We start from the raw sequence: 12,808 nt of genomic DNA, 5'->3' as shown, positions 1-12,808 counted from the left end.
AAAGAAGAAGAAGAAAAAGAAGACGAACCACTCAGAAGAATGCATAACCCTGTAGATGAACTAAATTTGTCCAGTTTCTTTGGTTTGAAAGGTGTCTTTAGTCCGACCAGAGGCATCTAGAGTCTGGCTCTCCCACACCTTTGACCAACAGCAGTACCTTTACCAAAGCCTTACACAACATAAGAAGGAATGCTTTCAAAATCCCCGTAGCCCGCCTACTGCACACCGTTCCACCAGTGTTATAGTCACTGAAAAAACTCAACTACCATAGTACTACACCACTATGACAGTACATAGGGCCTTTAATACATTACAAGTTGGTCATTACCATTCTGGTAACAGCTAATTTATAAAGGGGCTATGTCTTACTCGGTTAAAAAGATATGTGACCCCTAGATGCAGTCTACGTGAAGTTTATGGTATTTGGTCTGAAAGATTATTAACTAGGTATCTTTGATTGGAAAAATTGTCTCTGGGGGCGAAAATGTGTCTGTGGTCGGAAACGTGAACCTGAGTTGGAACAGTGTGAAGTGAAGTTTGCTCATGCTTCTGAAAACAACTGACAATGTTTTGTTTTTTTTGTTTTTTGTTTTTTTACTGAAAACAGGCGGTATCTCCCTCAAACTTGCTGCAAAGACTGTGGAAGAGGATGGGCGGTCATGAACCTGTACTCATTTTTGGGCTGAGGTCAGAACTCCCCTAAAGCTGTTTTTGTCCCAACATGAAATGCCCTGAAAAAAAGGCAAATGCAAGTAAATGCACAATTTGTCAAATTGGGTTCAGATTGGAAATTAATTAGTGGCTAAATGTGCCTTCCTTTTCAGAAAGTGCAGAACAAGATCTGCACTATGTATAGGCTGCACGTTCAGCCAGTTTTCATTTCATTTAATTTAGTTGCTTTGCCTTTATATGACAGAGTAAATGCATGACTCTAGTCATCTCTATGCTGATATTTCCCCAAAACATTTACAGTAGGAGTGACACGCATTGCTATGATTGGAAAAGCCAACTAGCTGTCTGAAAGTCAAATAGGCACGACACAAATGGCCTCTGAGCATTGTATGTCACACACACTATGATTGGAGGGTGCGCTGTATATAAAAATGGAATGAAATATTTAATCATCAACCCTCGCAATCTGTCACAAGCGCAGTGTGACATCTTTTTGTCACTCTTGACGAGACTTCACGCTAATCTTTTGCATTAGCATCTTCCACTCAGCATCCTCCACACACACACACACACACACAGACACACACACACACACACACACACACACACACACACACACACACACACACACACACCATCGCTGCCTACCCCGACACCATATCCCTGCTATTAGCATTAGTTGATTAGCCATGCTTCCACCTCCTTGATTGCCGCCTTTAATCCGCTACATTTGGTCACCATGTTGAACATTGATGAACGTATCTATTTTTTTCATTATGTAAGTTATTTATTCATGAGATTTTTTTTCCTCTTCTTTATCTGTGATGGAAAAGTTTGTTAATCTGCGCAAGTCTGTTGACAGGATTAGCCAGACCGTTATAATGAGGCTTGCTTGGTGGGCGAGAGAGAGAGAGAGAGAGAGAGAGAGAGAGAGAGAGAGAGAGAGAGAGAGAGAGAGAGAGACATAAATTGCTTAGATTCGCCTCTGGGCTGGTTGTCTGCTGAGGCCACACACACGCTGTAAAACACTTGTGGGGGCTGATGTCCTAAACTTAATATATTAATAATTCAGCCCACATTTTAATTAAGTAGCGTGCCGCTGCTATGCAAAGTTTTTGACAAAGCACATTATGTTCCAAAATGGTGCCTTTTGCACACCTCTGTGGGTTGGTTAGGTGCATAGGTATTACCCCAGTCAGGTTGTCATTCAAGTGCAAAAAAACAATGTCCCACACACTATCTATTCCATCCCAGTACCATTTTATACTTAAAAAACACACAACATTGATTTGGGTTCATTTTTTATAATGCTAATAGGGTGAGGCCTTTTACATATAGTTGTATGCTGTAGTTTGTAGGCTGAGGGGATGGTCTAATCCATGGATGTCACTCTCAAAATTCATAGGGGGCCAAAATTAGAATGTGGGATTAAGTCACGGGCCAATCGAATGTTTTTGAAACGAGCTAAAATTGTCCATGCATGCACTAAAAAACTCAAAGGCAAATTTCACAAACACTCATATATGGTAGCTTAAATGCGCCTGAACATATACTGTATCTGTTGTATCAGTGGGAACAGAGCTGCTGACAGTTTTGGCTGGGCCCAGGACAAAGTCATCCGAAAGGGCCCCCCATCCAATACATTCAATGTAATGAGGGACCAATTATGGGCCCCCCATCTCCCTGGGCCCGGGACAACTGACCCCTTTTTCTTGTCGGCTTCCCGAGTGGGAGTTACATTGGCCTCTGTCACTTAAAATTTCATTTTCACGTCATTTTACTATATACCAGGGCTATTCAGATGCGACCCTTGGATGGCAAGGTTCTAGCCCCCCACAAGGTCTGAACAAAATGAAAACTTGTACTATCTGTGGCCGTGCATAATTTGCAATCACTAACACTTCAGATTGGGGATATCTCTCCTATGCATTCACATGAGAGTGAAATCTCTTCTAAAACAGTCTGATAAATAGACCATCATAAGACTACTAAGAAATAGAGAAGTGAATATCTTTTCTGTCTGGAAAGCTATCCGCTTGTTTCGCACCCTAACCTCGGACACCGTGGTGCTTATGGTTTTGCAGATTCTATGTTCAGCCCCTTTACTGGAAGGAATTCGAAAAACTGGCCCTCAGTGACTTTTAATTGAATACCCCTGCTATATACTAATGGTGTATGTGCACCAACTGTAACGCACATTTGAAATGATCTTGTGGGCCAAATAAAATGTCCCTGCAGGCCAGTTTGCCCCCCGGCCTTGAATTTGACATCCCTGGTCTAGACTATGTCAAAGGGGAGATTTTACTTTCCCAAAAATACCTTGATGTAAATCAAATTAATGCACACAGTTTGGTCTATTTTCTGTTGTCAAATAATGTAACGTCATATCATATGTCATGCAGATCATGCATTAGACCTGAGTTACACAGGGTAATGCAAAATATTCACATCATATTTTTAAAGTCATAGTCCATTTCCATGATCCATTGGCTCTGCAGATTGTTGAAATGTCATGATGAGGTTTATGTGAAATGGCAGTCGTTGATTCGGTCAAATGTCAAAATGGGAAAAGCACAACCAAGCCAGAAAAAAACATAAACTCTGATCATATGCCTCACAAAATTCATGCACATATTTAACTTCTTATTGAAAACCATCATTCAGCACTTAACTGGAGACTAATCCCTTGCACTCACTCACTTCTTTCCGAAGATCTCACATGTGACAGATTTCCATACAAATCGTGTATTCGGCCTTAATACTCTCCCGTATATATGTGGGAGGATATGTGTTGTTTTGCATACAAAAAGCACAAGGCATCGCCGACAAAAGCACTACTTCTGCTAATTGTTTTCCTGCATTCTGGAGATTGGAAAAAAGTTATAACATCATAACGGCATCTTATTTCGTGTTTCTAAAACTGAAGGAAATATTACAAAACGGCCTCCTCCACTAATCCTGTACAGCTAACATACAGTAGGCTACACACCCCTCCTGACCGTTGCTGTTCATTTCATGCAGAACAGAAAAACCTCTAGCCAGGCCGTCATGTGTGATGATTGAAGATTTATTTTAAGTCAGCTCCAATGTTTACTGAATCATCCGTGAACATTAGTCACCGCGCTTGCTGAGCCCTTTTATGTCTTGTCGCTCTGAATTATTCTGAAATCATGCGCAGAGAGGCCGGCTAACTAGTGGAGGCTATAGAGTGGACCTATACCCTGAATAGCAGTCCACTCCTCATTCTATACTCGTTTCTTCTCCTTCTCTTCCTTATTCTCTCACTCTCCCCCTTTTTTTCTTTTCTTTTACTTTCTCATTCTCTTGTCATCCTGTCATCACTCCCTCCTTCTCCTCATTCCCTCTTCCTCAGTCTTCTTCTCCTACTCCCACCTCTCCTCACTCCACTCTTCCTCACCCTCTCCTCCTTTTCCTCGTCCACAACTATCTTATCATCACCCTCCTCCTCATTCTTCCCTCCTTTTAATCTTCCTTGTTGTCCTCCTAGTCCTCCTCCTCCTCCCACTCCCCCCCCCACTCCTCTTCCTCATTTTCCTCCTCAGCCCTCGTCTCATCCCCCTTTCCCCTTCGTCTCCTCCTCCCACTGGCACCTATTGCCATTATCTGTCCCCTGTCACACTGCCTAATGTTCCCGTGCCTCTGTGAGAGAGACCAAAAGCCAAAGCTATTTTCTCTTCTGAACAGACGTCTTGCAATATAGCAATGATTGACAGGATTTCTTTGCCTCCTTAAGGCACATACAGTGGAGGCAGATCATGGAATGAAAACTGGTGGGGACTTAGGATGGATGGGGAAAGACACACAAACTAATCCTTAGTGGCAAGAGTGGTATGTCTGAATCAAAGTCTCCACTGTCGTTGTAGTCCACACAGTGTGGGCTTTTGGGCAGCTCTTTGACTCAGGCTTAAAGATATAGGAGATGTACCTTAAAGAGAAGCTCATATTCTACATGGTAACATCTCCCTGTCTCCCCAACACACACATGCACACACACACACACACACACACACACACACACACACACACACACACACACACACACACACACACACACACACACACACACACACACACACACACACACACACACACACAGCTGTAAACCACAAAAAATGCATTACCAACCTTAGCATGGAACCACTTTCATCATTTATAGCATACCCCCTCGTTACAAAAAAATACACGAAAATACCTCCAAATACCCAAATAGTGTCTCAGTCATAGTGTAGAGTAGTGTTCCCCAAACTGTGGACCCTGAAGGTATTTGAAATGGGTCTTGATATGAAATAATTTTCTAAAAATCAAAATATTTCCGTGTGTTGTGGTTGACTATTTATTCAAGTTTTCTTGTTTGTTGGGTCAGAGATGGGCCACAAACATTTGTGAACTTGTGAACAAGTGGGCCCCACGTTGGAAAAAGGTTGGCAACCACTGTAGAGTTTTGTGTTGTTCACATGTGTTGACATCAGTTATGAAGAATGATATACACTGTAGGTACCTAGTAGGCAGGCACTCATGATTTTGTCTTTGCACTTTCACCCATTCACTATTAAACACATCTACTAACCCTTGTGCCGCCTCGTGTGTATCACCAGCACCATACACCATACTGTATACATGCGGACCCACATTTGACTGGCCTGGGTCATTTCATAGACCTACTCCATATATACTTACTTTCCTGCCACATCTTCACTTTTCTATCTCAGTAAAAGGTGTAGAAGTTTTAAAAAAAAAACACAACAACGTAATCTCAAGTCCAACCAAGGGAACTGAGGTATAACAAAATGAGCTGGAACGTGCTGTTCATCTATCATGTCTGTCTTGCCAGAGCCGTCAGCCTGTGCCCCCTATGAAACTCCCACAGGGCACCCCCAGAGACAGCTGGGCCACACGGGCAAATGCCAGGGACAAAGAGGAATCCCCTCATAAACACACACACACACACACACACACACACACACACACACACACACACACACACACACACACACACACACACACACACACACACACACACACACACACACACACAACCATAATATATTTGCGGGGCCCTCCCATTGAGTTCCATTCATATTAATCCTAACAATAGCTTAAATGTTTGTCCACTTTTACTTTTACCAGTAACAACAAAACTACCCAGGAAAACACTGCTAGATTTATGCGGCCCAAAATGTGGGACCCACAAAGTACCATTAAGAGGATTTTGCTAGCTTAGTGGGGACATCTGCTCCCACAATGGTTGTTAGGTGCAAGCCAACGCGCGCACACACACACACACACACACACACACACACACACACACACACACACACACACACACACACACACACACACACACACACACACACACACACACACACACACACACACACACACACACACGACACACGCATACACCCTTTGCCTTGCCAAAAGTTATGTCCATTGGCTGCAGTCCCAGTTTTGGTGGAAATCCTACTTTTATCTGCCTAACTGACGGACTCCACTGGCAACAAGCTTCAACAGGCTGGGGCGGGGGTGTCAGGGAAAGGGGTGCCCCCGTAACGAGCAGATTGGTGGGGATTACATTACATTACATTACATAGGCCTATTACACTTAGCTCTGGCGCTCTTATCCAAAGCGACTTACGTCACATGTACAGGGTATCGGTTACCGTCCCTGAAGCAGTGTGGGGTTAGGTGCCTTGCTCAGGGGCACTTCAGCCATGGATTGTGATAGGGAGTGGAAGGATGGGATCTGAACCGACAACCCTCTGATCTGAAGCCTACATCCATAGCCTACATCCAAAGCCTCTATTCACTCTTTGCTAAAAATACTCAACTACATCATAACAACATTGCTATGACAGTGCAGAGAGTCTGAAGTAAGCAAATAAGACTCGGTCCACCACCTACAGCTGAACCTGTCCAAGACAGAGCTCCTGGTGATCCCAGCTAGAGAGTCATTCTGTCACAACATCAACCTCAAGATGGGCTCCACCATTGTGACTCCAAACAAAGTCGCCAAAAACCTTGGCGTCATGATTGACGATGAGCTATCATGCTCCAACTACATCAACTCAGTCACCCCGGACCTGTCAAGTCCAGATGTCCAACATACGGAAAATCAGACCCGTGCTGACCCAATATTCTACACAACGACTGGTTCAGGCCACGGTCCTGTCCCGTGTTAACTACTGCAACTCACTCCTGGCAGATATACCTACTTGTGTGCTAAAACCACTGCAGATGATCCAGAATGCGGCGGCACGTTTGGTATTCAATCAACCCAAAAGGACCCATGTTACTCCTCTATTTATTGAGTTGCACTGGCTACCGAACGCCGCCCGGATCAAGCACGAGGCCTTGACCCTTGCCTACAAAAACATCGCAGAAATGGCCCCAGTTTATCTGAAGGACTTACTAAAGCCTTATGTTGCTGGAAGAGACCTGAGCTCCTCCAGCACAAGCCATCTAGCTCTGCCATCTGCTCGCTCTAGGTACTCCCAGTCAAGACTGTTCTCTGTTGTTGTTCCCAAGTGGTGGAATGGTCTCCCAGAGGCAGCAAGACTAGCACATCTCTTGCAGCCTTCAAGAAGCAAGACTCTCCTCTTTCGTGACTATTAGGCGAGTACATTTAGGGTTTAACCCCAAAAAAATTGATACAAAAGGTTTTTTTATGGATTCTATTACTATTGGACCTGCTAAATGACATACTAAAAATCTAGTAAAATCTGACTTTGGGAAATGAGTTTTTTCAACATGGCTGCCATAGGCTTATTATAAGGGTCGAGAGACACTCCAGGTGAATAGGCCAAAAAAAATTAGCTTGCCGATCTCACCATAAAACTTAATCCAGTGATTATTCACATATTTGGGAGAAGAAAATGTATTGCAAGTTTTCTGAAATGTTATGTTCTAACATGGTAATTGGACTATATCTAATTAAATATGCATTCAATTTCAAAATACAAATCCTCAAAATCTGAAAAAGCCAAGCTCAAAATGACTCTTTTATTTTGTTTCTAGTAAGCCAGAAGATATCTTCAGAAGAGATTATGGACATCTCTTTTTGTTTTGTAGTAAATCTAAAAATCTTTGTGCAGACACACCAGCTAGCATTTTTTTTTTCAAAAGATGATTATTTAACATCTCTCTTATAATTTTATGTGTCTCAAGTTCTTCCAGACATTCTTTGAGTCTGGTGGTATCATTCTTAGCATGTATCAAGGGCAAGGTCAGCTGTCCTCAAATCATAGCCTCTCCACAGAGGTGTCCTAAGGGCTGGTGCTGGGACTCCTATTTGCCATGTACACCACATCACTGGGCCATGTTATCTGTTCTCACAGCTTCTCATACTACTGTTACACCGATGAAGCACAGTTACTTTGTGCCAGATGACTCCACGGTCACACACATTTCCGCTTGCCTCTCTGAACTATCCACAAGTATGAAGGAATGCAACCTTCAGTTGAGCCTCGCCCAAAAGTACTGCTGGTGATCCCAGCCAAAGATTTAGGTTGCCATGATATCGAGCTCAATATGGATTCTGCTACTGTTGCCTCAAATAAGGCCACAAGAAATCTAGGTGTCACTGTTGATGACCATCTATCATTCTCTGACCACATAGCCTCAGTTTCCCAGTCATGTCCTCTTTTTCATGCCCTAATTGAATACAAGGCCCTGACCCTTGCCTATGAAGCTACAACAGGCCCTACTCTGGCTTACCCGAAAGCTATGCTAAAGCCCTATGTCCTTTCAGGACATTGTCTGTCTCCAGTACCAACCGTTTCACCTTGCCCTCCACTTACACATGTAGTGGCTCCTGTCTATTCAGTTCAGCTGCTGAAAGACCCAAAATACCTAGTGACACCATGATTCATCACTGATGATGTGCCCTGACAAACAGCACATGGATATTATCATAGCAGTAGTGTCTTTATCCACCCAAACAGCACTCCAAACAAACAGATCCTGACAACATGTTAGTTCATGCCAATGTAATTATCATGTAGTAACCTTTATCTAAAAAAACTTTGATCTTGAAAATGACACCTTTCCTGAAGTCAGATTTTCCTAGATTTTTAGTATGTTATTAAGGACACTTAGAGGTAACAAAATCAGTTGAAAAACCTTTTGTATCAATTTTTTTGGGGTTAGGTCTTTTTTTTGCATAGATGTACTCGCCTATATCTACTAGTCTAATGCTTGAGCTGCCCTTGCCCCAGGCCAGACGCTTGACATGATGTGTATGTGTGTGTGTGTACTCTAGTTTACAAAAATAATAAAAACCTAACTAACCCTTCTTTCTCTCTGCAATTGGTGTTCTGTATATTTCCTGTACACTTTGTATCTGCTAGTGATGTTTTCTATGATTATGTCCTCGTTTGTAAGTCGATTTGGTTATCAACATTATTTGTCTGCCAAATGCAATGTAATGTAATGTAATAACAATGTCTTTGCTGCCAATGAAGTTGTAACAGAGGCTCTGTGCTAAGGGGTTAACCAGTAGGCCACAGCTGACCTGGGAAATGTTGGAGGAGGGGATTCAGTTCACCACAGCTTTTCAGATCTCAATTCGAACCGGCTGCGTTGGATGTATCATATATATATATATATATATATATATATATATATATATAGTAAATATGCCGCACACCGTCCCTTACACTTGCAGTTTTATTGCTTTATTTGTCCGATTATACCTTCTTCAGGGTAAGAGCTGAGGGGAATCATTCAGAAGCCTGCAGCACCAATCCACATTGCCCCCCAAACGTGCACTGGACCCCCTCGTGGACAACATGCATGGGCTTTGCTGAGTAGTCCAGTGGGCTTCACCTAAGCCGCCGTGTATGTTTTGAATACTAGGTCACGGCACCACATGGTCTAAAGTTTTTTTTAAAAAGTGTTAGCTTTGGAGCAGATGGTGTTTTAGGATGTCATGTTTATGACCAAAAAAAAAACCCTAAATATACAACATAATATATTTTTATTTATTTTTTACAGGGATATACGAGCACTGGTGATGATTTGGCCTGGCTGACCCATTTATGCCCCCCCCCTTTCATTCACAAGCTCATGAAGACAATTGTCACAGGACACCAACAGAATCATATTTCTCTGCTCTCATTCACCAAGCTAGACGTTGGTATGTTGACAATGACAACGGAAAAAAAAGCCCAGACTGATTCCTAGTATAATGCCAGGTGATGAAATCCACAGCTTGGTGAGACTGTCTGTTACAGATTTTTCTAATCGCTAAAGCTCATTTTTGGTAACTTCAGCTGATTTTGCAGAAATCTTCACAGAACTGCAGCAATCAAATGAGCAAACTTGTGTATACATTACAAAACCCAACGTGGTTTGCTTAACTTAACACAGTCGTAAAATTACATGTTTTTGTACAAATCGTTCACATACCCATCACATTACTCCCACATATTGCAGCCACTAGACACAGACAATGAAAACTAAACACAGACTTGCCTCTTGGTTTCTTATTCACAAAGCATGTCATTTTGAGGAGGTTAGGAGTATGTATCTTCATCATTTGGAGATTGTGTGTAAAGCAGTAAGTTGTGTTCACAGTTGTGCAAAATGAGCGTTGTACAATGGATTGTTTTGTTACATTTTTAAAAGTATGTGTTATAAATTGCAAGCTGAGTGCAGAGCAGTTTTTGAGCTATTAATTTGGCTAAACTGGTTATGGGCATTTTATAGGTATTTTCGAAACACAAACTTATCTGTAATAGAGAGTTTGGTTCTCAAACAGAAAACTCCATGAATCTAATACAGTGCCAAAGTGGACTGTATGTTTCAAAAAGAGTGTACTGCATGCTTCAAGAAATGTGACAAGACAGGTTAACCTGCATTTAAGCCAAGTTGTCCTCCAGTCAGTCAGAAGTCGGCTTAGAAGACACACAGTGCTCTCCATGTCAACACGTGTGAAGCAAATCACACAAAGGCTTATTCATTATGTAAAACCACACCCGAGCAGTAGTAGCCCAGCCTTAGCTAATAAATCTTTCATTACTCAGCCCAATCTGACATTGAATACCCAAGCATTCTTCCATCCAAGCATACTTTCATCCATCCATCCATCCATCCATCCATCCATCCATCCATCCATCCATCCAGATGTGCATCCTGAAGGAGAGTGATGAGGGTAACAAACACAAAAACGTTGTAGAGGCCTGCCTACCCACATCAGAGATCACCTTCAATGATTTTCTTTAAGAGTCTAAGGACCGTGGCTTTTTAACATTCTACTGAATATCCAAGCTTCCAAACATCCTTACATCCTTACATCCATTCATCCTTACATCCTTGCTTTCATCCATCCATCCATCCATCCATCCATCCATCCATCCATCCATCCAGATGTGTGTCCTGTCCTGAGGGAGGATGCAGAGGATAACAAACACCAAAAGGTTGGGGAGGTCTATCACATGGTGCCTCAGATGAGCGTGTCAAGATGCAGTCAGAGCTGCTGCTAGGGGGTGAATATGGTACGTGCGATAAATAGTGCTATCTATAGAGCGGGATAATGAGCAAACTCCTTACACACGCACGCACGCACGCACACACACACACATGCCCTCATCAAACTCAAATACACACACACACACACACACACACACCTCACCAGAATCAAATGCACACACGCACACACACCACACACAAACTCAAACAAACATGCACACCCACGCACGCACACACACACACACACACAGTCATCAAGTTACTGATCAGAATCACATTTGTGTGAGTACTATCCGACACGCTAAACACTCAAGAGAAGACAGAAGGCCGCATGGGAGATGAGAGAAGGCACAGATGCAATGACCACAGCAGCTGTAATGCTAGGTTGTTTTTCTGTAATTTGAGGATAGTGCCGGAAAAAAGCTTGCTTACTTTTCCATTTATGTAACTGCTAATGAGATCTGTGTTGTCAAGGAATGCCCATCTGTTTAGCTCTAACCTCTGGGCACTAGCAGGGGAGGAAATGAATTTGAAAGGGAGTGGACCATGCATGGAAGGCAGGCAAGCAACGTAGCATTCTCCCTGATGCAAGTGGATGAACCACTGTTTTTTTCCTCTTGATGATGACGAGCCACATTTTGTTTACATTATTGTGAGGTGTGAAAGAATGACTTGGTGTTGCTTCAAAGCTAGCTGCCTATACCCAAAGACACATTCGGTTCGGTCCCCAACCTGGCTGTCTGTCTGCCACTCCAAGCAGGTTACATTCACACTCCTCCTCACACATCTAAAACTGTCTTTGGGAGCAATCTCAGGGCAATCTGTCTCTCTCTCACACACACACACACACACACACACACACACACACACACACACACACACACACACACACACACACACAAACATACACACACAAAGCACCACCTGCATCTCCTCCTGTCTGACATCTTGCAGGTTTAATCTCCACGGAGTGGCCAAAAACATCAAAGGGTTTTAGGCAGATGTTATCATTATTAGCCGATTTGCTCTCTCACAGAAGGGGAAATAAATACAGGGAGAGAGGAAAACAACAGCGAAGATAACAGTAGCTGGCTTCAGCTAGTGAGCGATAGCCCTCAGGCAGTGCTAGGTGCAGCTAGCGTGACCAGATGTGCTGCACTCTAGGTGAGCTAACATGCACTAATTAACGAATGCATTTTATGTTCCTTAATTTTTTCCACTATCCTGACTACTTATGTCAGAATAGTTTATTTTTATTAGGCCTACTGTTTTGTTGTTTGCTGCTTCTTCTTTGATGGCAATGTCATGCTCCAACATTGTTTAGATTTTTCCGCTGATAGTACATCCCATGACTCTATGGTGATATCTGTGGTGTTTTCAATGTCACGGTATTTAAAAATAAAGTAGGCTGAGACTTATCCGCGGGTATTGTTATGACACACACACACACACACACAGAGTGGTGACTCTGCGAACACCCACCTCCACCCACCCTTCCACCCTCACACACGCACACGCAAACGCACACACACAAACACACACAAACACACATACACACACACACACACACAGGGACCATCATATTTGACCTTCCGTTTGCCCTTGATCCTGTTTCCACTCTTTATATCTCCTCCCTGCTGTTTTAGCC

At 42.9% G+C, this 12,808-nt stretch overlaps 1 long non-coding RNA gene across 1 annotated transcript in view; it reads left to right on the top strand.

The window, feature by feature from the left end:
• Positions 1-620: 620 nt before the first annotated feature.
• LOC134463639 (uncharacterized) overlaps positions 621-12,808 on the top strand; it is a 40,966-nt gene continuing 28,778 nt past the window's right edge. Inside the window, exon 1 of the long non-coding RNA XR_010037778.1 lies at positions 621-687. This is a non-coding gene — a long non-coding RNA (uncharacterized LOC134463639). The remainder of the gene's footprint in view (positions 688-12,808) is intronic.

Source organism: Engraulis encrasicolus, chromosome 15 (genome assembly GCF_034702125.1).
Source record: "Engraulis encrasicolus isolate BLACKSEA-1 chromosome 15, IST_EnEncr_1.0, whole genome shotgun sequence".
NCBI lineage: Eukaryota > Metazoa > Chordata > Actinopteri > Clupeiformes > Engraulidae > Engraulis > Engraulis encrasicolus.
Note: the sequence above shows the minus strand (reverse complement) of the source record. Positions and strands in the feature narration are given on the sequence as shown.